General features: G+C 51.3%; 1 protein-coding gene across 1 annotated transcript in view; it reads left to right on the top strand.

Moving 5' to 3' along the window:
* Positions 1-23,548: 23,548 nt before the first annotated feature.
* The window catches only part of PRPSAP2 (phosphoribosyl pyrophosphate synthetase associated protein 2), a 59,932-nt gene continuing 58,018 nt past the window's right edge, over positions 23,549-25,462 (top strand). The window contains exon 1 of the mRNA XM_038763320.1: positions 23,549-23,569. The gene's annotated coding sequence lies outside the window, so the exon portion shown is untranslated. The remainder of the gene's footprint in view (positions 23,570-25,462) is intronic.

Genomic DNA, 25,462 nt, shown 5'->3' with positions numbered 1-25,462 from the left:
TATATACATATATACATATATATATTATATATATACCTATATAATCCTAACCTTCAATTTACCCTCCCTCTTCCTGCCCTCCCTTCTGTCAGTCAATCAGTCGTACTTACTGAGTGCTTACTATGCGCAGAGCATTGTACTAAGCACTCTGGAGAGTACGACACAGTAATTTAATAAACACATTCTCTGCCCACAACGAGCGTACAGTCCGCTTTGTCTGTGTGGCCTAGTGGAAAGAGCAAGGGACAGAGAGTCAGGAGACCTGGGTTCCAATCCCGGTTCTGCAACTGGCCTGCTGTATGAACTTGGGCAAGTCACTTCTGGGGGTCACAATTTCTTCATCTGTAAAATGGGGGGATTCAATACCTGTTGTGACTCCTCCTTACATCGTGAGCCCCAGGTTGGGCAAGGACTGGTTCTGATGCAATTGTATTGCACTGACCCCAGCACTTAGTACAATCAATCAATCAATCAATCAATTGTATTTATTGAGCACTTACTGTGTGCAGAACACTGTACTAAGCGCTTGGGAAGTACAAGTTGGCAACATATAGAGACAGTCCCTACCCAACAGTGGGCTCACAGTCTAGAAGGGGGAGACAGAGAACAAAACCAAACATACTAACAAAATAAAATAAATAGAATAGATATGTACAAGTAAGATAGAGTAATAAATATGTAAAAACATATATACATATATACAGGCGCTGTGGGGAAGGGAAGGAGGCAAGATGGGGGGGGATGAAGGGGGGATGAGGGGGAGAGGAAGGAAGGGGCTCAGTCTGGGAAGGCCTCCTGGAGGAGGTGAGCTCTCAGTAGGGCCTTGAAGGGAGGAAGAGAGCTAGTTTGGCGGACGGGCAGAGGGAGGGCATTCCAGGCCTGGGGGATGACGTGGTCCGGGGGTCGATGGCGGGACAGGCGAGAACGAGGCACGGTGAGTACAGTGTTTGGTACGTAGTAAGTACTTATAAATATGATAATTGTTATCACCACTGTGACCATGCCCCATTTCTGCCCACATAAATCCCACTCTCTGTGGCTACACAGTCTTCCCCTTCCTGACTCTGCCTCCCTCCCTCCCTGACAGTGACTTCTCCCCTTCCTCCTCTAATAATAATAATAATAATGATGGTACTTGTTAAGCACTTACTATGTGCCAAGCACTGATCTAAACACTGGGGTAGATACAAGATAATCAAGTTGTCCCACGTGGGGCTCTCAGTCTTAATCCCTATCTTACAGATGAGGTAACTGAGGCACAGAGAAGTGCGGCACACAGAAGCAGCGTGGCTCAGTGGAAAGAGCCCGGGCTTTGGAGTCAGAGGTCATGGGTTCAAATCCCGGCTCTGCCAATTGTCAGCTGTGTGACTTTGGGCAAGTCACTTCACTTCTCTGTGCCTCTGTTACCTCAACTGTTAAATGGCGATTAATACTGTGAGCCCCCTGTGGGACAACCTGATCACCTTGTAACCTCCCCAGTGCTTAGAACAGTGCTTTGCACATAGTAAGCGCTTAATAAATTCATTCATTCATTCAATCATATTTATTGAGCGCTTACTGTGTGCAGAGCACTGTACTAAGCGCTTGGGAAGTACAAGTTGGCAACAGAGACGATCCCTACCCAACAGCGGGCTCACAGTCTAGAAGGGGGAGACAGAGAACAAAACAAAACATATTAACAAAATAAAATAGAATAAATATGTACAAGTAAAATAGAGTAGTAAATATTAAGAGCTTACTATGAGTCAAGCACTAAGCAAATCAGGTTGGACACAGGCTGTCATTCATTCAATCGTATTTATTGAGTGCTTACTGTGTGCAGAGCACTGGACTAAGCGCTTGGGAAGTCCAAGTCGGCAACATATAGAGACAGTCCCTACCCGACAATGGGCTCACAGTCTAGAAGGGGGAGACAGACAACAAAATGTACTGCTCTGCAATCAATCAATCAATCGTATCTATTGAGCGCTTACTGTGTGCAGAGCACTGTACTAAGCACTTGGGAAGTACAACTTGGCAACATATAGAGACGGTCCCTACCCAACAGTGGGCTCACTGTCTAGACACACAGTAAGCGCTCAACAAATACGATTGAATGAATGAATGAATACTCTGTGCTAGGCACTATACTAGAACCCAGGTCATTCTGACTCAGATCCAGGCTCTTTCCACTAGGCCATGCTATTCTCCCATTTTTTCATAAACAATAATGATTAGTCATTCATTAGAAGTTTGCCAAGAGGGATTAAGAAATATTAGAAACATCAAAACAGAACAGCTGTTGAAAATTAACTTTACAACCCTAGTGGCTAACAAGGTCATGAATTAATATGGCAGTCTCCTCCTTGACCAGTTGTGAAGACTATGCGGTCTTGTATAATAATAATAATAATTATTATTATTATTGTTGCATTAGTGCTTACTTATGTGCCAAGCACTGAACTAAGACCTGGAATAGATACAAGACAAATCTGGTGATCTGTGAGCCTTCTGGGGCTAACAGTCTAAGAGGGGCGATAGGTATTGAATCCCCATTTTGCAGATGAGGGAACTGAGGCACAAAGAAGTGAAGTGACTTGCCCAAGGTCACACAGCAGACAGGTGGCGGAACGAGGATTAGAACCCAGGTTCTCTGAGTCCCAGACCTGCACTCTATCTAGTAGACCACCCTGCTTCCTATTCTGGCAACCACTTTCTGGCCCGTAAAAGTCCCGCCTGCATTTGAGAAGCAGCGTGGCTCAGTGGAAAGAGCCCAGGCTTTGGAGTCAGAGGTCACAGGTTCAAATTCCGGCTCTGCCAATTGTCAGCTGTGTGACTTTGGGCAAGTCACTTAACTTCTCTGGGCCTCAGTTACCTCATCTGTAAAATGGGGATTAAGATTGTGAGCCCCACGTGGGACAACCTGATCACCTTGTATCCCCCAGTGCTTAGAACAGTGCTTTGCACATAGTAAGCGCTTAACAAATACCATCATTATTATTATTTGACACTGTGCTGCCTCTGTGTTTGCCTGTTTGTCCCTCTAGAATGTAAGTTTGTTTTAGGCAGCAAATGCATCCACTATTTCTGTTGTATGCTCCCAAGTGCTCAGTACATTGCTCTGCCAATAGCAAGTGCTCAGTAAATACCAATCAATCAATCAATCGTATTTATTGAGCGCTTACTGTGTGCAGAGCACTGTACTAAGCGCTTGGGAAGTACAAGTTGGCAACATAGAGAGACGGTCCCTACCCAACAGTGGGCTCACAGTCTAGAAGGGGGAGACAGAGAACAAAACCAAACATACTAACAAAATAAAATAAGTAGAATAGAGGATTGACTGTGGCACCCAGTGGGAAAGTAACTGGCTGGAATGGGAAAAAACTACCAACACTATGAACAAATAATAATAATAATAATAATAATAATAATAATAATAATAATAATGGCATTTATTAAGCGCTTACTATGTGCAAAGCACTGTTCTAAGCACTGGGGAGGTTACAAGGTGATCAGGTTGTCCCACTTGGGGCTCACAGTCTTAATCCCCATTTTACAGATGAGGTAACTGAGGCACAAAGAAGTGAAGTGACTTGCCCAAAGTCACACAGCTGACAACTGGCGGAGCCGGGATTTGAACCCATGACCAATAATAATAATAGCGGTATTTGTTTAGCTCTTACTATGTGCCAGGCACTGTACTAAGCACTGGGATGGATACAAGCAAGTCCGGTTGGACACAGTCCCTGTCCCACTGGGCCTCACATCTCCCTTTTACAGAGGAGGTAACAGTCACAGAGAAGTGAAGCGACTTGCCCAAAGTCACACAGGAGACGAGTGGGGCTGATCAGAACCCAGATCCTTCTGACTCCCAGCCCCGGGCTCTTTCCACTAGGCCACGCTGCTTCTCAATTCCTCTGATTGTGTTCTTGGGCCCAAAGACTTCAGGATAGCACTGAGACTTTTCATTCAGTCATTTCACTGTATTTATTGAGTGCTTACTGTGTGCAGAGCACTGTGCTAAGCACTGGGGAGAGGACAATATAACAACAAGCAGACACACTTCCTGCTCACAACGAGCTCACAGTCTAGGTCACGCAGCAGACAAATGGCAGCAAACCTTGTGACTCCCAGGCCCGTACCTGGGACACTGTAATAAGCGCTGTGGTAGTACATGCAAATCAGGTTGGACACAATCCCTGTCCCACATGGGGCTCACAGTCTTAATCCCCATTTCACAGATGAGGGAACCGAGGCCCAGAGAAGTTAAATGACTTGCCCAAGGTCACACAGCAGAAAAGAGGCAGCAAACCTTGTGACTCCCAGGCCCGTGCCCTGTCTCCATGCAGCAGACAAATGGCAGCAAACCGGGTGACTCCCAGGCCCGTGCCCTGTCCCCGTGCAGCAGCCAAGTGGCAGCAAACCTTGTGACTCCCAGGCCCGTTCCCTATCCCCATACAGCAGACAAATGGCAGCAAGCCTACTGACTCCCAGGCCCGTGCCCTGTCCCTCTGCAGCAGACAAATGGCAGCAAACCTTGTGACTCCCAGGACGGTGCCCTGTCCCCATGCAGCAGACAAATGGCAGCAAACTTTGTGACTCCCAGGCCCGTGCCCTGTTCCCATGCAGCAGACAAATGGCAGCAAACCTTGTGACTCCCAGGCCCGTGCCCTGTTCCCATGCAGCAGACAAATGGCAGCAAGGCTTCTGACTCCCAGGCCCGTACCTGGGACACTGTAATAAGCGCTGTGGTAGTACATGCAAATCAGGTTGGACACATTCCCTGTCCCACATGGGGCTCACAGTCTTAATCCCCATTTCACAGATGAGGGAACCGAGGCCCAGAGAAGTTAAATGACTTGCCTAAGGTCACACAGCAGACAAGTGGCAGTAAACCTTGTGACTCCCAGGCCCGTGCCCTGTCCCCATGCAGCAGACAAATGGCAGCAAGCCTTGTGACTCCCAGGCCCCTGCCCAGTCCCCATGCAGCAGACAAATGGCAGCAAGGCTTCTGACTCCCAGGCCCGTACCTGGGACACTGTAATAAGCTCTGTGGTAGTACATACAAATCAGGTTGGACACAGTCCCTGTCCCACATGGGGCTCACAGTCTTAATCCCCATTTCACAGATGAGGGAACCGAGGCCCAGAGAAGTTAAATGACTTGCCAAAGGTCACACAGCAGACAAGTGGCAGCAAACCTTGTGAGTCCCAGGCCCGTGCCCTGTCCCCATGCAGCAGACAAATGGCAGCAAACCTTGTGACTCCCAGGCCCGTGCCCTGTCCCCATGAAGCAGACAAATGGCAGCAAACCGGGTGACTCCCAGGCCCGTGCCTTGTCCCCATGCAGCAGACAAATGGCAGCAAACCTTGTGACTCCCAGGCCCGTGCCCTGTCCCCATGCAGCAGACAAATGGCAGCAAACCTTGTGACTCCCAGGCCTCTGCCCTGTCCCCATGCAGCAGACAAATGGCAGCAAACCATGTGACTCCCAGGCCGTGCCCTATCTCCATGCAGCTGACAAATGGCAGCAAACCTGGTGACTCCCAGGCCCGTGCCCTGTCCCCATGCAGCAGTCAAATGGCAGCAAACATTGTGACGACCAGGCCCGTGCCCTGGCCCATGCAGCAGACAAATGGCAGCAAAACTTGTGACTCCCAGGCCCGTGCCCTGTCCCCAGGCAGCAAATGGCAGCAAACCCTGTGACTCCCAGGCCCCTGCCCTGTCCCCATGCAGCAGACAAATGGCAGCAAACCTTGTGACTCCCAGGACCGTGCCCTGTCCCCATGCAGCAGACAAATGGCAGCAAACCTTGTGACTCCCAGGCCCGTGCCCTGTTCCCATGCAGCAGACAAATGGCAGTAAACCTTGTGACTCCCAGGCCCGTGCCCTGTTCCCATGCAGCAGACAAATGGCAGCAAGGCTTCTGACTCCCAGGCCCGTACCTGGGACACTGTAATAAGCTCTGTGGTAGTACATACAAATCAGGTTGGACACATTCCCTGTCCCACATGGGGCTCACAGTCTTAATCCCCATTTCACAGATGAGGGAACCGAGGCCCAGAGAAGTTAAATGACTTGCCTAAGGTCACACAGCAGACAAGTGGCAGCAAACCTTGTGACTCCCAGGCCCGTGCCCTGTCCCCATGCAGCAGACAAATGGCAGCAACCCTTCTGACTCCCAGGCCCGTGCCCTGTCCCCATGCAGCAGACAAATGGCAGCAAGGCTTCTGACTCCCAGGCCCGTACCTGGGACACTGTAATAAGCTCTGTGGTAGTACATACAAATCAGGTTGGACACAGTCCCTGTCCCACATGGGGCTCACAGTCTTAATCCCCATTTCACAGATGAGGGAACCGAGGCCCAGAGAAGTTAAATGACTTGCCAAAGGTCACACAGCAGACAAGTGGCAGCAAACCTTGTGACTCCCAGGCCCGTGCCCTGTCCCCATGCAGCAGACAAATGGCAGCAAGCCTTCTGACTCCCAGGCCCGTGCCCTGTCCCTCTGCAGCAGACAAATGGCAGCAAACCTTGTGACTCCCAGGCCCGTGCCCTGTCCCCATGCAGCAGACAAATGGCAGCAAGCCTTGTGACTCCCAGGCCCGTGCCCTGTCCCCATGGAGCAGACAAATGGCAGCAAGCCTTGTGACTCCGAGGCCTGTGCCCTGTCCCCATGCAGCAGACAAATGGCAGCAAGGCTTCTGACTCCCAGGCCCGTACCTGGGACACTGTAATAAGCTCTGTGGTAGTACATACAAATCAGGTTGGACACAGTCCCTGTCCCACATGGGGCTCACAGTCTTAATCCCCATTTCACAGATGAGGGAACCGAGGCCCAGAGAAGTTAAATGACTTGCCAAAGGTCACACAGCAGACAAGTGGCAGCAAACCTTGTGACTCCCAGGCCCGTGCCCTGTCCCCATGCAGCAGACAAATGGCAGCAAGCCTTCTGACTCCCAGGCCCGTGCCCTGTCCCTCTGCAGCAGACAAATGGCAGCAAACCTTGTGACTCCCAGGACCGTGCCCTGTCCCCATGCAGCAGACAAATGGCAGCAAGCCTTGTGACTCCCAGGCCCGTGCCCTGTCCCCATGGAGCAGACAAATGGCAGCAAGCCTTGTGACTCCGAGGCCTGTGCCTTGTCCCCATGCAGCAGACAAATGGCAGCAAGGCTTCTGACTCCCAGGCCCATACCTGGGACACTGTAATAAGCTCTGTGGTAGTACATACAAATCAGGTTGGACACAGTCCCTGTCCCACATGGGGCTCACAGTCTTAATCCCCATTTCACAGATGAGGGAACCGAGGCCCAGAGAAGTTAAATGACTTGCCAAAGGTCACACAGCAGACAAGTGGCAGCAAACCTTGTGACTCCCAGGCCCGTGCCCTGTCCCCATGCAGCAGACAAATGGCAGCAAGCCTTCTGACTCCCAGGCCCGTGCCCTGTCCCTCTGCAGCAGACAAATGGCAGCAAACCTTGTGACTCCCAGGCCCGTGCCCTGTCCCCATGCAGCAGACAAATGGCAGCAAGCCTTGTGACTCCCAGGCCCGTGCCCTGTCCCCATGGAGCAGACAAATGGCAGCAAGCCTTGTGACTCCGAGGCCTGTGCCCTGTCCCTATGCAGCAGACAAATGGCAGCAAGCCTTCTGACTCCCAGGCCTGTACCTGGGACACTGTAATAAGCACTGTCGTAGTACATGCCAATCAGGTTGGACACAGTCCCTGTCCCACATGGGGCTCACAGTCTTAATCCCCATTTCACAGATGAGGGAACCGAGGCCCAGAGAAGTGAAATGACTTGCCCAAGGTCACACAGCAGACAAGTGGCAGCAAAACCTGTGACTCCCAGGCCCGTGCCCTGTCCCTCTGCAGCAGACAAATGGCAGCAAACCTTGTGACTCCCAGGCCCGTGCCCTGTCCCCATGCAGCAGACAAATGGCAGCAAACCTTGTGACTCCCAGGCTCGTGCCCTGTCCCCATGCAGCAGACAAATGGCAGCAAACCTTCTGACTCCCAGGCCCCTGCCCTGTCCCCATGCAGCAGACAAATGGCAGCAAGGCTTCTGACTCCCAGGCCCGTACCTGGGACACTGTAATAAGCTCTGTGGTAGTACATACAAATCAGGTTGGACACAGTCCCTGTCCCACATGGGGCTCACAGTCTTAATCCCCATTTCACAGATGAGGGAACCGAGGCCCAGAGAAGTTAAATGACTTGCCAAAGGTCACACAGCAGACAAGTGGCAGCAAACCTTGTGACTCCCAGGCCCGTGCCCTGTCCCCATGCAGCAGACAAATGGCAGCAAGCCTTCTGACTCCCAGGCCCGTGCCCTGTCCCTCTGCAGCAGACAAATGGCAGCAAACCTTGTGACTCCCAGGACCGTGCCCTGTCCCCATGCAGCAGACAAATGGCAGCAAGCCTTGTGACTCCCAGGCCCGTGCCCTGTCCCCATGGAGCAGACAAATGGCAGCAAGCCTTGTGACTCCGAGGCCTGTGCCCTGTCCCCATGCAGCAGACAAATGGCAGCAAGGCTTCTGACTCCCAGGCCCGTACCTGGGACACTGTAATAAGCTCTGTGGTAGTACATACAAATCAGGTTGGACACAGTCCCTGTCCCACATGGGGCTCACAGTCTTAATCCCCATTTCACAGATGAGGGAACCGAGGCCCAGAGAAGTTAAATGACTTGCCAAAGGTCACACAGCAGACAAGTGGCAGCAAACCTTGTGACTCCCAGGCCCGTGCCCTGTCCCCATGCAGCAGACAAATGGCAGCAAGCCTTCTGACTCCCAGGCCCGTGCCCTGTCCCTCTGCAGCAGACAAATGGCAGCAAACCTTGTGACTCCCAGGACCGTGCCCTGTCCCCATGCAGCAGACAAATGGCAGCAAGCCTTGTGACTCCCAGGCCCGTGCCCTGTCCCCATGGAGCAGACAAATGGCAGCAAGCCTTGTGACTCCGAGGCCTGTGCCTTGTCCCCATGCAGCAGACAAATGGCAGCAAGGCTTCTGACTCCCAGGCCCATACCTGGGACACTGTAATAAGCTCTGTGGTAGTACATACAAATCAGGTTGGACACAGTCCCTGTCCCACATGGGGCTCACAGTCTTAATCCCCATTTCACAGATGAGGGAACCGAGGCCCAGAGAAGTTAAATGACTTGCCAAAGGTCACACAGCAGACAAGTGGCAGCAAACCTTGTGACTCCCAGGCCCATGCCCTGTCCCCATGAAGCAGACAAATGGCAGCAAACCGGGTGACTCCCAGGCCCGTGCCCGATTCCCATGCAGCAGACAAATGGCAGCAAACCTTGTGACTCCCAGGCCCCTGCCCTGTCCCCATGCAGCAGACAAATGGCAGCAAGCCTTGTGACTCCCAGGCCCGTGCCCTGTCCCCATGGAGCAGACAAATGGCAGCAAGCCTTGTGACTCCGAGGCCTGTGCCCTGTCCCCATGCAGCAGACAAATGGCAGCAAGCCTTCTGACTCCCAGGCCCGTACCTGGGACACTGTAATAAGCGCTGTCGTGGTACATGCCAATCAGGTTGGACACAGTCCCTGTCCCACATGGGGCTCACAGTCTTAATCTCCATTTCACAGATGAGGGAACCGAGGCCCAGAGAAGTTAAATGACTTGCCCAAGGTCACACAGCAGACAAGTGGCAGCAAAACCTGTGACTCCCAGGCCCGTGCCCTGTCCCTCTGCAGCAGACAAATGGCAGCAAACCTTGTGACTCCCAGGCCCGTGCCCTGTCCCCATGCAGCAGACAAATGGCAGCAAACCTTGTGACTCCCAGGCCGTGCCCTGTCCCCGTGCAGCAGACAAATGGCAGCAAACCGGGTGACGCCCAGGCCCGTGCCCTGGCCCATGCAGCAGACAAATGGCAGCAAACTTTGTGACTCCCAGGCCCGTGCCCTGTCCCCAGGCAGCAAATGGCAGCAAACCCTGTGACTCTCAGGCCCCTGCCCTGTCCCCATGCAGCAGACAAATGGCAGCAAACCTTGTGACTCCCAGACCCGTGCCCTGTCCCCATGCAGCAGACAAATGGCAGCAAACCTTGTGACTCCCAGACCCGTGCCCTGTCCACATGCAGCAGACAAACGGCAGCAAAGCTTGTGACTCCCAGGCCCGTGCCCTGTCCCCGTGCAGCAGACAGATGGCAGCAAACCTTGTGACTCCCAGGTCCGTACCTGGGACACTGTAACAAGCGCTGTGGTAGTACATACAAATCAGGTTGGACACAGTCCCTTTCCCACATGGGGCTCACAGTCTTAATCCCCATTTCACAGGTGAGGGAACCGAGGCCCAGAGAAGTTAAATGACTTGCCCAAGGTCACACAGCGGACAAATGGCAGCAAACCTTGTGACTCCCAGGCCCGTGCCCTGTCCCCATGCAGCAGACAAATGGCAGCAAACCTTGTGACTCCCAGGCCTGTGCCCTGTCCCCATGAAGCAGACAAATGGCAGCAAAACGGGTGACTCCCATGCCCGTGCCCGATTCCCATGCAGCAGACAAATGGCAGCAAACCTTGTGACTCCCAGGACCGTGCCCTGTCCCCATGCAGCAGACAAATGGCAGCAAACCGGGTGACTCCCAGGCCCGTGCCTGATTCCCATGCAGCAGACAAATGGCAGCAAAGCTTGTGACTCCCAGGCCTGAGCCCTGTCCCCATGCAGCAGATAAATGGCAGCAAACCTTGTGACTCCCAGGCCCGTGCCTGGGACACTGTAATAAGCACTGTGGTAGTACATGCAAATCAGGTTGGACCCAGTCCCTGTTCCACATGGGGCTCACAGTCTTAATCCCCATTTCACAGATGAGGGAACCGAGGCCCAGAGAAGTTAAATGACTTGCCCAAGGTCACACAGCAGACAAGTGGCAGAAACCTTGTGACTCCCAGGCCCGTGCCCTGTCCCCATGCAGCAGACAAATGTCAGCAAACCTTGTGACTCCCAGGCCCGTGCCCTGTCCCCATGCAGCAGACAAGTGGCGGCAAACCTTGTGACTCCCAGGCCCGTGCCCTGTCCCCATGCAGCTGACAAATGGCAGTAAACCTTGTGACTCCCAGGCCCGTGCCCTGTCCCCATGCAGCAGACAAATGGCAGCAAACCTTGTGACTCCCAGGCCCGTGCCCTGTCCCCATGCAGCTGACAAATGGCAGCACACCTTGTTACTCCCAGGCCCGTGCCCTGTCCCCGTGCAGCAGATAAATGGCAGCAAACCTTGTGACTCCCAGGCCCGTGTCCTGTCCCCAGGCAGCAGACAAATGGCAGTAAACCTTGTGACTCCCAGGCCCGTGCCCTGTCCCCAGGCAGCAGACAAATGGCAGCAAACCTTGTGACTCCCAGGCCCGTGCCTGGGACACTGTAATAAGCGCTGTGGTAGTACATGCAAATCAGGTTGGACCCAGTCCCTGTCCCACATGGGGCTCACAGTCTTAATCCCCATTTCACAGATGAGGGAACCGAGGCCCAGAGAAGTGAAATGACTTGCCCAAGGTCACACAGCAGACAAGTGGCAGCAAACCTTGTGACTCCCAGGCCCGTGCCCTGTCCCCATGCAGCAGATAAATGGCAGCAAACCTTGTGACTCCCAGGCCCGTGCCCTGTCCCCAGGCAGCAGACAAATGGCAGCAAACCTTGTGACTCCCAGGCCCGTGCCCTGTCCCTATGCAGCAGACAAATGGCAGCAAACCTTGTGACTCCCAGGCCCGTGCCCTGTCCCCATGCAGCAGACAAATGGCAGCAAACCTTGTGACTCCCAGGCCCGTGCCCTGTCCCCATGCAGCTGACAAATGGCAGCACACCTTGTTACTCCCAGGCCCGTGCCCTGTCCCCGTGCAGCAGATAAATGGCAGCAAACCTTGTGACTCCCAGGCCCGTGTCCTGTCCCCAGGCAGCAGACAAATGGCAGTAAACCTTGTGACTCCCAGGCCCGTGCCCTGTCCCCAGGCAGCAGACAAATGGCAGCAAACCTTGTGACTCCCAGGCCCGTGCCCTGTCTCCATGCAGCAGACAAATGGCAGCAAACCTTGTGACTCCCAGGCCCGTGCCCTGTCTCCATGCAGCAGACAAATGGCAGCAAACCTTGTGACTCTGAGGCCTGTGCCCTGTCCCCATGCAGCAGACAAATGGCAGCAAGCCTTGTGACTCCCAGGCCCCTACCTGGGACACTGTAATAAGGGCTGTGGTAGTACATGCCACTCAGGTTGGACACAATCCCTGTCCCACATGGGGCTCACAGTCTTAATCCCCATTTCACAGATGAGGGAACCGAGGCCCAGAGAAGTTAAATGACTTGCCCAAGGTCACACAGCAGACAAGTGGCAGCAAACCTTGTGACTCCGAGGCCCGTGCCCTGTCCCCATGCAGCTGACAAATGGCAGCACACCTTTTTACTCCCAGGCCCGTGTCCTGTCCCCATGCAGCAGACAAATGGCAGCAAACCTTCTGACTCCCAGGCCCGTGCCCTGTCCCCATGCAGCAGACAAATGGCAGCAGACCTTGTGATTCCCAGGCCCGTGCCCTGTCCCCATGCAGCAGACATATGGCAGCAAACCTTCTGACTCCCAGGCCCGTGCCCTGTCTCCATGCAGCAGACAAATGGCAGCAAACCTTGTGAATCCCAGGCCCGTGCCCTGTCTCCATGCAGCAGACAAATGGCAGCAAACCTTGTGACTCCCAGGCCTGTGCCCTGTCCCCATGCAGGAGACAAATGGCAGCAAACCTTGTGACTCCCAGGCCCGTGCCCTGTCCCCATGCAGCAGACAAATGGCAGCAAACCGGGTGACTCCCAGGCCCGTGCCCGATTCCCATGCAGCAGACAAATGGCAGCAAACCTTGTGACTCCCAGGCCTGAGCCCTGTCCCCATGCAGCAGACAAATGGCAGCAAACCCGGTGACTCCCAGGCCCGTGCCCTGTCCCCATGCAGCAGACAAATGGCAGCAAACCTTGTGACTCCCAGGCCCGTGCCCTGTCCCCATGCAGCAGACAAATGGCAGCAAGCCTTCTGACTCCCAGGCCCGTACCTGGGACACTGTAATAAGCGCTGTGGTAGTACATGCAAATCAGGTTGGACCCAGTCCCTGTTCCACATGGGGCTCACAGTCTTAATCCCCATTTCACAGATGAGGGAACCGAGGCCCAGAGAAGTGAAATGACTTGCCCAAGGTCACACAGCAGACAAGTGGCAGCAAACCTTGCGACTCCCAGGCCCGTGCCCTGTCCCCATGCAGCAGACAAATGGCAGCAAACCTTGTGACTCCCAGGCCTGTGCCCTGTCCCCATGCAGCTGACAAATGGCAGTAAACCTTGTGACTCCCAGGCCCGTGCCCTGTCCCCAGGCAGCAGACAAATGGCAGCAAACCTTGTGACTCCCAGGCCTGTGCCCTGTCTCCATGCAGCAGACAAATGGCAGCAAACCTTGTGACTCCCAGGCCCGTGCCCTGTCCCCATAAAGCAGACAAATGGCAGCAAGCCTTGTGACTCCCAGGCGTGTGCCCTGTCCCCATGCAGCAGACAAATGGCAGCAAGCCTTGTGACTTCCAGCCCCCTACCTGGGACACTGTAATAAGGGCTGTGGTAGTACATGCAACTCAGGTTGGACACAATCCCTGTCCCACATGGGGCTCACAGTCTTAATCCCCATTTCACAGATGAGGGAACCGAGGCCCAGAGAAGTTAAATGACTTGCCCAAGGTCACACAGCAGACAAGTGGCAGCAAACCTTGTGACTCCGAGGCCCGTGCCCTGTCCCCATGCAGCAGACACATGGCAGCAAACCTTGTGACTCCCAGGCCCGTGTCCTGTCCCCATAAAGCAGACAAATGGCAGCAAACCTTGTGACTCCCAGGCCCGTGCCCTGTCCCCATGCAGCAGACAAATGGCAGCAACCCTTCTGACTCCCAGGCCCGTGCCCTGTCCCCATGCAGCAGACAAATGGTAGCAAACCTTCTGACTCCCAGGCCCGTGCCCTGTCCCCATGCAGCAGACAAATGGCAGCAAACCTTGTGAATCCCAGGCCCGTGCCCTGTCCCCATGCAGCAGACAAATGGCAGCAAGCCTTCTGACTCCCAGGCCTGTGCCCTGTCCCCATGCAGGAGACAAATGGCAGCAAACCTTGTGACTCCCAGGCCTGTGCCTTGTCCCCATGCAGCAGACAAATGGCAGCAAACTTTGTGATTCCCAGGCCCGTGTCCTGTCCCCATGCAGCAGACATATGGCAGCAAACCTTGTGACTCCCAGGCCCCTGCCCTGTCCCCATGCAGCAGACACATGGCAGCAAACCTTGTTACTCCCAGGCCCGTGCCCTATCCCCATGCAGCAGACAAATGGCAGCAAACTTTGTGATTCCCAGGCCTGTGTCCTGTCCCCATGCAGCAGCCAAATGGCAGCAAACCTTGTGACTCCCAGGCCCCTGCCCTGTCCCCATGCAGCAGACACATGGCAGCAAACCTTGTGACTCCCAGGCCCGTGCCCTATCCCCATGCAGTAGACAAATGGCAGCAAACCTTGTGACTCCCAGGCCTGTGCCCTGTCCCCATGCAGCAGACAAATGGTAGCAAACCTCGTGACTCCCAGGCCCGTGCCCTATCTCCATGCAGCAGACAAATGGCAGCAAACTTTGTGACTCCCAGGCCCCTGCCCTGTCCCCATGCAACAGACAAGTGGCAGCAAACCTTGTGACTCCCAGGCCCGTGCCCTGTCCCCATGCAGCAGACAAATGGCAGCAAACCTTGTGACTCCCAGGCCCCTGCCCTGTCCCCATGCAGCAGACAAATGGCAGCAAGGCTTTTGACTCCCTGGCCCGTACCTGGGACACTGTAGTAAGCGCTGTGGTAGTACATACAAATCAGGTTGGACACAGTCCCTGTCCCACATGGGGCTCACAGTCTTAATCCCCATTTCGCAGATGAGGGAACCGAGGCCCAGAGAAGTTAAATGACTTGCCTAAGGTCACACAGCAGACAAGTGGCAGCAAACCTTGTGACTCCCAGGCCCGAGCCCTGTCCCCATGCAGCAGACAAATGGCAGCAAACCTTGTGACTCCCAGGCCCGTGCCCTGTCCCCATGCAGCAGACAAATGGCAGCAGCCTTGTGACTCCCAGGCCCTTGCCCTGTCCCCATGCAGCAGACAAATGGCAGCAGCCTTGTGACTCCCAGGCCCGTGCCCTGTCCCCATGCAGCAGACAAATGGCAGCGAACCTTGTGACTCCCAGGCCCGTGCCCTGTCCCCATGCAGCAGACAAATGGCAGCAGCCTTGTGACTCCCAGGCCCGTGCCCTGTCCCCAGGCAGCAGACAAATGGCAGCAAACCTTGTGAATCCCAGGCCCGTGCCCTGTCTCCATGCAGCAGAGAAATGGCAGCAAACCTTCTGAATCCCAGGCCTGTGCCCTGTCCCCATGCAGGAGACAAATGGCAGCAAACCTTGTGACTCCCAGGCCCGTGCCTTGTCCCCATGCAGCAGACAAATGGCAGCAAACTTTGTGATTCCCAGGCCCGTGTCCTGTCCCCATGCAGCAGACATATGGCAGCAAACCTTGTGACTCCCAGGCCCCTGCCCTGTCCCCATGCAGCAGACACATGGCAGCAAACCTTGTGACTCCCAGGCCTGTGCCCTGTCCCCATGCAGCAGAGAAATGGCAGCAAACTTTGTGATTCCCAGGCCCGTGTCCTGTCCCCATGCAGCAGCCAAATGGCAGCAAACCTTGTGACTCCCAGGCCCCTGCCCTGTCCCCATGCAGCAGACATATGGCAGCAAACCTTGTGATTCCCAGGCCCGTGCCCTGTCCCCATGCAGTAGACAAATGGCAGCAAACCTTGTGACTCCCAGGCCCGTGCCCTGTCCCTATGCAGCAGACAAATGGCAGCAACCCTTCTGACTCCCAGGCCCGTGCCCTGTCCCCATGCAGCAGACAAATGGCAGCAAGCCTTCTGACTCCCAGGCCTGTACCTGGGACACTGTAATAAGCACTGTGGTAGTACATGCAAATCAGGTTGGACACAGTCCCTGTCCCACATGGGGCTCACAGTCTTAATCCCCATTTCACAGATGAGGGAACCGAGGCCCAGAGAAGTGAAATGACTTGTCCAAGGTCACACAGCAGACAAGTGGCAGCAAACCTTGTGACTCCCAGGCCCGAGCCCTGTCCCCATGCAGCAGACAAATGGCAGCAAGCCTTGTGACTCCCAGGCCCGTGCCCTGTCCCCATGCAGCAGACAAATGGCAGTAAACCTTGTGACTCCCAGGCCCATGCCCTATCCCCATGCAGCAGACAAATGGCAGCAGCCTTGTGACTCCCAGGCCCATGCCCTGTCCCCATGCAGCAGACAAATGGCAGCAAGCCTTGTGACTTCCAGGCCCGTGCCCTGTCCCCAGGCAGCAGACAAACGGCAGCAAACCTTGTGATTCCCAGGCCCGTGCCCTGTCCCCATGCAGCAGACAAATGGCAGCAGCCTTGTGACTCCCAGGCCCGTGCCCTGTCCCCACGCAGCAGACAAATGGCAGCAAGCCTTCTGACTCCCAGGCCCGTGCCCTGTCCCCAGGCAGCAGACAAATGGCAGCAAACCTTGTGACTCCCAGGACCGTGCCCTGTCCCCAGGCAGCAGACAAATGGCAGCAACCCTTCTGACTCCCAGGCCCGTGCCCTGTCCCCATGCAGCAGACAAATGGCAGCAAGCCTTGTGACACCCAGGCCTGTGCCCTGTCCCCATGCAGCAGACAAATGGCAGCAAGCCTTGTGACTCCCAGGCCCGTGCCTGGGACACTGTAATAAGTGCTGTGGTAGTACATGCAAATCAGTTTGGACACAGTCCCTGTCCCACATGGGGCTCACAGTCTTAATCCCCATTTCACAGATGAGGGAACCGAGGCCCAGAGAAGTTAAATGACTTGCCCAAGGTCACACAGCAGACAAATGGCAGCAAACTTGTGACTGCCAGGCCCGTGCCCTGTCCCCATGCAGCAGACAAGTGGCAGCAAACCTTTTGACTCCCAGGCCCGTGCCCTGTCCCCATGCAGCAGACAAATGGCAGGGAACCTTGTGACTCCCAGGCCCGTGCCCTATCCCCATGCAGCAGACAAATGGCAGCAAACCTTGTGACTCCCAGGCCCGTGCCCTGTCCCTATGCCATGCTGCTTATCTATCGATGATTATCGATTGATCTCTGCTATGTACTGAACGCTCGCTTGCTTTGTGGATAGCCCCATACAAAATGCTCAGGAGGGTACACTACCACAGAGTTGGTAGATGTGACCCCTGCCCACAAGGAATTTAGAGGAGGAGTTGGGCGTTAAAAACAGATTACTGGATTGGTTTCATCACACCCCACAGACAAACGTTTTAAGTCAATGCCTGCCAGCAACAAAGTAAGAAATCATCTTTAGGAGGCGTGAAGATGGAGCCATCTAGTCTCGGCTTGCTACCGCTTCAGCAGAACCCTTTAATTTTGGCCTCATGATGGCTTCTGCTTAGTTACTCGGTTTTATGAAGAAAAATTGGATCTGGCACCTGCAGTATTGGGGAACATCCAGCTCCTCAATTTTACTCACTTTTGGCCTGCTACACTCCCGCCATATACGCCCTGGCCTGGAATGCCCCCCCCCCCCCCAAATCCGCCAAGCTAGCTCTCTTCCTCCCTTCAAGGCCCTACAATCTCTTCCTCCCTTCAAGGCCCTACAAGGAGAGTTCACCTCCTCCAGGAGGCCTTCCCACACTGAGCCCCCTCCTTCCTCTCCCCCTTACCCCCCCGCCTTACCCCCTTCCCTTCCCCACAGCACCTGTATATATGTATATATGTTTGCACGTATTTATTACTCTATTTATTTATTTATTTTACTTGTACATATCTATTCTATTTATTTTATTTTGTTAATATGTTTTGTTTTGTTCTCTGTCACCCCCTTCTGGACTGTGAGCCCACTGTTGGGTAGGGACCGTCTCTATATGTTGCCAACTTGGACTTCCCAAGCGCTTAGTACAGTGCTCTGCACACAGTAAGCGCTCAATAAATACGATTGATTGATTGATAGAGGGGAGACAGATGTTAATGTACAGAAATAAATAATCTCTCCGAAATCAAGACTCCATCATGTTCATAGTCACGTTCATTCATTCATTCATTCAATCATATTTATTGAGCGCTTACTGTGTGCAGAGAACTGTACTAAGCACTTGGGAAGCACAAGTTGGCTACATATAGAGACGGTCCCTATCCAACAACGGGCTCACAGTCTAGAAGGGGAAGACAGACAACAAAACGAAACATGTGGACAGGTGACTCACGTGGCTCAGTGGAAAGAGCCCGGGCTTTGGAGTCAGAGGTCATGGGTTCAAGTCCCGGCTCCACCACTTGTCAGCTGTGTGACTTTTGGCAAGTCACTTCACTTCTCTGGGACTCAGTTACCTCCTCTGGAAAATGGGGATTAAAACTGTGAGCACCAAGTGGGACAACCTGATCACCTTGTAACCTCCCCAGCTCTTAGAACAGTGCTTTGCATATAGCAAGTGCTTAATAAATGCCATCATCATTATTATTATAGTCCTCTTTATCACCATCAAAGTCTGACTTGTATGGAAGCACAATGATCAAGGTCCTGCATTTGTCCTATTTTCTCTCTGATTTTTCCCTCTGCTTACGCCCACCTGACCACTTTGGGTGTGCCTGATGTATCGATTGACTCCAGGCTTGGTTACCAGACTCAATCAAGTCAAGCCCCGTAGTTTGATAAACCCAAACTTCCTGGTTAGTTGATTTACTAAAAGCCAAGCCCAGTTACGTGATTGACTCAAGTAGCTTGGCTATCTGACTCAATAATTTGGTTTCAAGATTGAATGAATGACTCAAATTGAGTAGCCAAACTCGATCTCAGTCAAGCACATTACAACATGGTGAAACCACACCCTTAAACAAATCAAGCCCCAGGCCCTACTTATCACCTTATCAAAGGAGGTCCAGGACCAGAAAACGCCCCAGGAACTCACTTTCTGTCCTGAAGTATTTCTCCTATTGCATTGTTCTGATCATTATGAATGCTGTAATAATAATAATAATGATAGTATTTGTCAAACGCTTACTATGTGCCGAGCACTGTTCCGTATTGTATTGTTCTGATCATTCTGAATGCTGTAATAATAATAATAATGATGATGGTATTTAAGAGCTTACTATGTGCCAAGCACTGTTCCGTATTGTATTGTTCTCATCATTATGAATGCCGTAATAATAATAATAAGAATGATGGTATTTAAGAGCTTACTATGTGCCAAGCACTGATCTGTATTGTATTGTTCTGATCATTATGAATGCTGTAATAATAATAGTAATGATGATGGTATTTAAGAGCTTACTATGTGCCAAGCACTGTTCTGTATTGTATTGTTCTGATCATTATGAATGCTGTAATAATAATAATAATAATGATGATGGTATTTAAGAGCTTACTATGTGCCAAGCACTGTTCTGTATTGTATTGTTCTGATCAATCAATCAATCAATCAATCGTATTTATTGAGCGCTTACTATGTGCAGAGCACTGTACTAAGTGCTTGGGAAGTACAAATTGGCAACACATAGAGACAGTCCCTACCCAACAGTGGGCTCACAGTCTAAAAGGGGGAGACAGAGAACAGAACCAAACATACCAACAAAATAAAATAAATAGGATAGAAATGTACAAGTAAGATAAATAAATAAATAAATAAATAGAGTAATAAATATGTACAACCATATATACATATATACAGGTGCTGTGGGGAAGGGAAGGAGGTAGGATGGGGGGATGGAGAGGGGGACGAGGGGGAGAGGAAGGAAGGGGCTCAGTCTGGGAAGGCCTCCTGGAGGAGGTGAGCTCTCAGCAGGGCCTTGAAGGGAGGAAGAATTATGAATGATAAGGAATCATTATGAATGCTGTAATAATAATAATAATAATGATGGTATTTGAGAGCTTACTATGTGCCAAGCACTGTTCCGTATTGTATTGTTCTGATCATTATGAATGCTGTAATAATAATAATGATGATGGTATTTACGAGCTTACTATGTGCCAAGCACTGTTCTGTACTCATTCATTTATTCAATCGTATTTATTGAGCACTTACTGTGTGCAGAGCACTGTACTAAGCGCTTGGGAAGTATAAGTCAGCATTGTACTGAGCCCACTGTTGGGTAGGGACTGTCTCTATATGTTGCCAGCTTGTACTTCCCAAGCGCTTAGTACAATCAATCAATCAATCAATCGTATTTATTGAGCGCTTACTATGTGCAGAGCACTGTACTAAGCGCTTGGGAAGTACAAATTGGCATCACATAGAGACAGTCCCTACCCGATAGTGGGCTCACAGTCTAAAAGGGGGAGACAGAGAACAGAACCAAACATACCAACAAAATAAAATAAGTAGGATAGAAATGTACAAGTAAAATAAATAAATAAATAAATAAACAGAGTAATAAATATGTACAACCATATATACATATATACAGGTGCTGTGGGGAGGGGAAGGCGGTAAGGCGGGGGGATGGAGAGGGGGACGAGGGGGAGAGGAAAGAAGGGGCTCAATCTGGGAAGGCCTCCTGGAGGAGGTGAGCTCTCAGGAGGGCCTTGAAGGGAGGAAGAGAGCTAGCTTGGCGGATGGGCAGAGGGAGGGCATTCCAGGCCCGGGGGATGACGTGGGCCGGGGGTCGATGGCGGGACAGGCGAGAGCGAGGTACAGTGAGGAGATTAGTGGTGGAGGAGCGGAGGGTGCGGGCTGGGCAGTAGAAGGAGAGAAGGGAGGTGAGGTAGGAGGGGGCGAGGTGATGGAGAGCCTTGAAGCCCAGGGTGAGGAGTTTCTGCCTGATGCGCAGATTGATCGGTAGCCATTGGAGGTTTTTGAGGAGGGGAGTGATATGTCCAGAGCGTTTCTGGACAAAGATAATCCGGGCAGCAGCATGAAGTATGGATTGAAGTGGAGAGAGACACGAGGATGGGAGATCAGAGAGAAGGCTAGTGCAGTAGTCCAGACGGGATAGGATGAGAGCTTGAATTAGCAGGGTAGCGGTTTGGATGGAGAGGAAAGGGCGGATCTTGGCAATGTTGCGGAGCTGAGACCGGCAGGTTTTGGTGACGGCTTGGATGTGAGGGGTGAATGAGAGAGCGGAGTCGAGGATGACACCAAGGTTGCGGGCTTGTGAGACGGGAAGGATGGTAGTGCCGTCAACAGAGATGGGAAAGTCAGGGAGAGGACAAGGTTTGGGAGGGAAGACAAGGAGCTCAGTCTTCGACATGTTGAGCTTTAGGTGGCGGGTGGACATCCAGATGGAGATGTCCTGAAGGCAGGAGGAGATGCGAGCCTGGAGGGAGGGGGAGAGAGCAGGGGCAGAGATGTAGATCTGGGTGTCATCAGCGTAGAGGTGATAGTTGAAGCCGTGGGAGCGAATGAGGTCACCAAGGGAGTGAGTGTAGATTGAGAACAGAAGGGGACCAAGCACTGAACCTTGGGGAACTCCCACAGTAAGAGGATGGGAGGGGGAGGAGGAGCCTGCAAAAGAGACTGAGAAAGAACGACCGGAGAGATAAGAGGAGAACCAGGAGAGGACGGAGTCTGTGAAGCCAAGGTCAGATAACGTGTTGAGGAGAAGGGGGTGGTCCACAGTGTCAAAGGCAGCTGAGAGGTCGAGGAGGATTAGGACAGAGTATGAGCCGTTGGATTTGGCAAGCAGGAGGTCATTGGTGACCTTTGAGAGCGCAGTTTCCGTGGAATGAAGGGGACGGAAGCCAGACTGGAGGGGGTCGAGGAGAGAGTTGTTGTTGAGGAATTCTAGGCAGCGCGTGTAGACAACTCGTTCAAGGAGTTTGGAAAGGAATGGTAGGAGGGATATGGGACGATAACTAGAAGAGTGCTCTGCACACAGTAAGCGCTCAATAAATACGATTGATTGATTGTATTGTATTGTTCTGATCATTATGAATAGTGTAATAATAACAATAATGTCATTTGTTAAGCGCTTACTATGTGCCAAGCACTGTTCTGTATTGTATTGTTCTGATCATTATGAATGCTGTAATAATAATAATAATGATGGTATTTAAGAGCTTACTATGTGCCAAGCACTGTTCTGTATTCATTCATTCATTTGTATTTATTGAGCTCTTACTGTGTGCAGAGCATTATACTAAGTGCTTGGGAAGTACAAGTCGGCATTGTACTGTATTGTATTGTTCTGATCATTATGAATACTGTAATAATAACAATAATGGCATTTGTTAAGCACTTATTATGTGCCAAGCACTGTTCTGTATTCATTCATTCAATCGTATTTATTGAGCACTTAATGTGTACAGAGCACTGTACTAAGCGCTTGGGAAGTACAAGTCAGCATTGTACTGTATTGTATTGTCCTGATCATTATGAATACTGTAATAATAACAATGGTGGCATTTGTTAAGTGCTTACTATGTGCCAAGCACTGTTCTGTATTCATTCATTCATTCAATCATATTTATTGAGCACTTAATGTGTACAGAGCACTGTACTAAGCGCTTGGGAAGTACAAGTCGGCATTGTACTGTATTGTATTGTTCTGATCATTATGAATACTGTATCAATAATAATGATGGTATTTGTTAAGCGCTTACTATGTGCCAAGCACTGTTCTAAGCACTGGGGGAGATACAAGGTAATCAGGTTGTCCCACGTGGGGCTCCCAATTTTAATCCCCATTTTACAGATGAGGGAACTGAGGCCCAGAGAAGTGAAGTGACTTGCCCAAGGTCACACAGCTGTTAAACTGTACTAATGGTATGTAAAGAACCTCTGCATTGCTTGAAGTTGAGCTGGCCTTGACTAGCAGGGGAATCTCTGTTGCTCACTACCTGACCCGACTAGTGCGGGCTGAAGCGCTAGTGGTAATAAAATTTGTCTCTGATAAACCTTTTTCAGAACACAACGCAGAGATTGTGAAGTTTTTCTTCCGTAATAATAATAATGTTGGTATTTGTTAAGCGCTTACTATGTGCCAAGCACTGTTCGAAGCGCTGGGGTAGATACAAGGTCATCAGGTTCTGATCATTATGAATACTGTATCAATAATAATGATGGTATTTGTTAAGCGCTTACTATGTGCCAAGCACTGTTCTAAGCGCTGGGGTAGATACAAGGTAATCAGGTTGTCCCACGTGGGGCTCACAGTCTTAATCCCCATTTTACAGATGAGGGAACTGAGGCCTATTTATTCACTCATTCATTCAATCGTATTTATTGAGTGCTTACTTACCTGGCCCGACTAGTGCGGGCCGAAGCGCTAGTGGTAATAAAATTTGTCTCTGACATACTTTTTTCGGAACAACGCAGAGATTGTAAAGTTTTTCTTCCATAATAATAATAATGTTGGTATTTGTTAAGCGCTTACTATGTGCCAAGCACTGTTCGAAGCGCTGAGCACTGTTCTAAGCACTGAGTTACCACTCTGACCCTGTAATTGGGTCCCAGCTGACCCATGATGTTCCCCCCCAGGAATGGACAGCGCCTCTGTTTCTGATGTCACAACCAGAGGTGTGGCCTAAACCGCCCAAGGGATTTCAGTCTCATTTATCAAAAGACCTTGGTTATCCAGGTATGGAGAGGGATTGGAGGGTGGTGGGGGGGGGTGGAAAAAATTGAAAAGAATATCAGATAAACTTTCTGCCCTGTTTCTTAGCCTGTCTGGGGTTCTATAATCAATCAGTCAATCAATCGTATTTATTGAGCGCTTACTGTGTGCAGAGCACTGTACTAAGCGCTTGGGAAGTACAAGTTGGCAACATATTGAGATGGTCCCTACCCAACAATGGGCTCACAGTCTAGAAGGGGGAGACAGAGAACAAAACCAAACATATTAACAAAATAAAATAAAAAGAATAGATATGTACAAGTAAAATAAATAAATAAATAAATAGAGTAATAAATATGTACAACCATCTATACATATATACAGGTGCTGTGGGGAAGGGAAGGAGGTAAGTCAGGGGGGATGGAGAGGGGGACGAGGAAGTATGAGGCCTTCCCAGACTGAGCCCCCTCCTTCTTCTCCCCCTCCTTCCCCTCTTCATCCCCCCCCCCGCCTTACCTCCTTCCCTTCCCCACAGCACCTGTATATATGTATATATGTTTGTACATATTTATTACTCTATCTATTGATTGATTTTACTTGTACATATTTATTCTACTTATTTTGTTAATATGTTTCATTTTGTTCTCTGTCTTCCCCTTCTAGACTGTGAGCCCACTGTTGGATAGGGCCCGTCTCTAGATGTTGCCAACTTGTACCTCCCAAGTGCTTAGTACAGTGCTCTGCACACAGTAAGCGCTCAATAGATACGATTAAATGAATGAATGAATATGAGGCCCAGAGTTAATAAAGAGAGGCAGAAGTATGGAGACAGACAGGAAAAAGGAGCAAGAAATGGGGGAGCCAGGGAGGACAGAAGGAGCTGGAGAAAGAGTTAGAGGGCAACAGAGGGAAGCAGCGTGGCTCAGTGGAAAGGGCCCGGGCTTTGGAGTCAGAGGTAATGGATTCAAATCCCGGCTCCTCCACTTGTCAGCTGTGTGACTCTGGGCACGTCACTTCACTTCTCTGTGCCTCAGTTCCCTCATCTGTAAAATGGGGATGAAGACTGTGAGCCCCCCCATGGGATGACCTGATCACCTTGTAACGTCCCCAGTGCTTAGAACAGTGCTTGGCACATAGTAAGCACTTAATAAATGCCACTATTATTATTATTATTATTATTATTATTAAGGAAAAAGAGATTGGGGTAGAAGGCCTTCGCAGAGTGAGCCCCCTTTTTCCTCTCCTCCTCCCCATCCCCCCCACCCTACCTCCTTCACCTCCCCACAGCAACTGTATATATGTCTGTACAGATTTATTACTCTATTTATTTTACTTGTACATATTTACTATGCTTATTTTGTTAATGATGTGCAGATAGCTTTACTTCTATTTATTCTGGTGACTTGACACCTGTCCACGTGATTTGTTCTGTTGTCTGTCTCCCCTTTCTAGACCGTGAGCCCGTTATTGGGTAAGGGACCATCTCTATATGCTGCCAACTTGTACTTCCGAAGCGCTTAGTACTGTGCTCTGCACACAGTAAGCGCTCAATAAATACGATTGACTGACTGACAGAGCTCAATAAATATGATTGGTTGAGTGAGTGAATGAATGAATAGAAATACCTCATTTGTAAAATGGGGATTAAGACTGTGAGCCCCACGTGGGACAACCTGATCACTTGTATCCCCCCCAGCACTCAGAACAGTGATTTGCACATAGTAAGTGCTTAACAAATACCATTATTATTATTATATAGATGGTGTACACACACACACACACAGCCCCCCCGCCCCCTGCTCTCTCCACCCTCCTACTCAAGTTGGACTTTTGAGTCCCTGCTGCTGTGTAGGCCTGACCCGGGGTGGTGGGTGGGGCGGTCTGTGGGGCCAGGATGATGATGATGGCATTTATTAA

Source organism: Tachyglossus aculeatus, chromosome 21, assembly GCF_015852505.1.
Source record: "Tachyglossus aculeatus isolate mTacAcu1 chromosome 21, mTacAcu1.pri, whole genome shotgun sequence".
Classification (NCBI taxonomy): Eukaryota; Metazoa; Chordata; class Mammalia; order Monotremata; family Tachyglossidae; genus Tachyglossus; species Tachyglossus aculeatus.
This window is presented reverse-complemented; position numbering and strand designations above follow the sequence as displayed.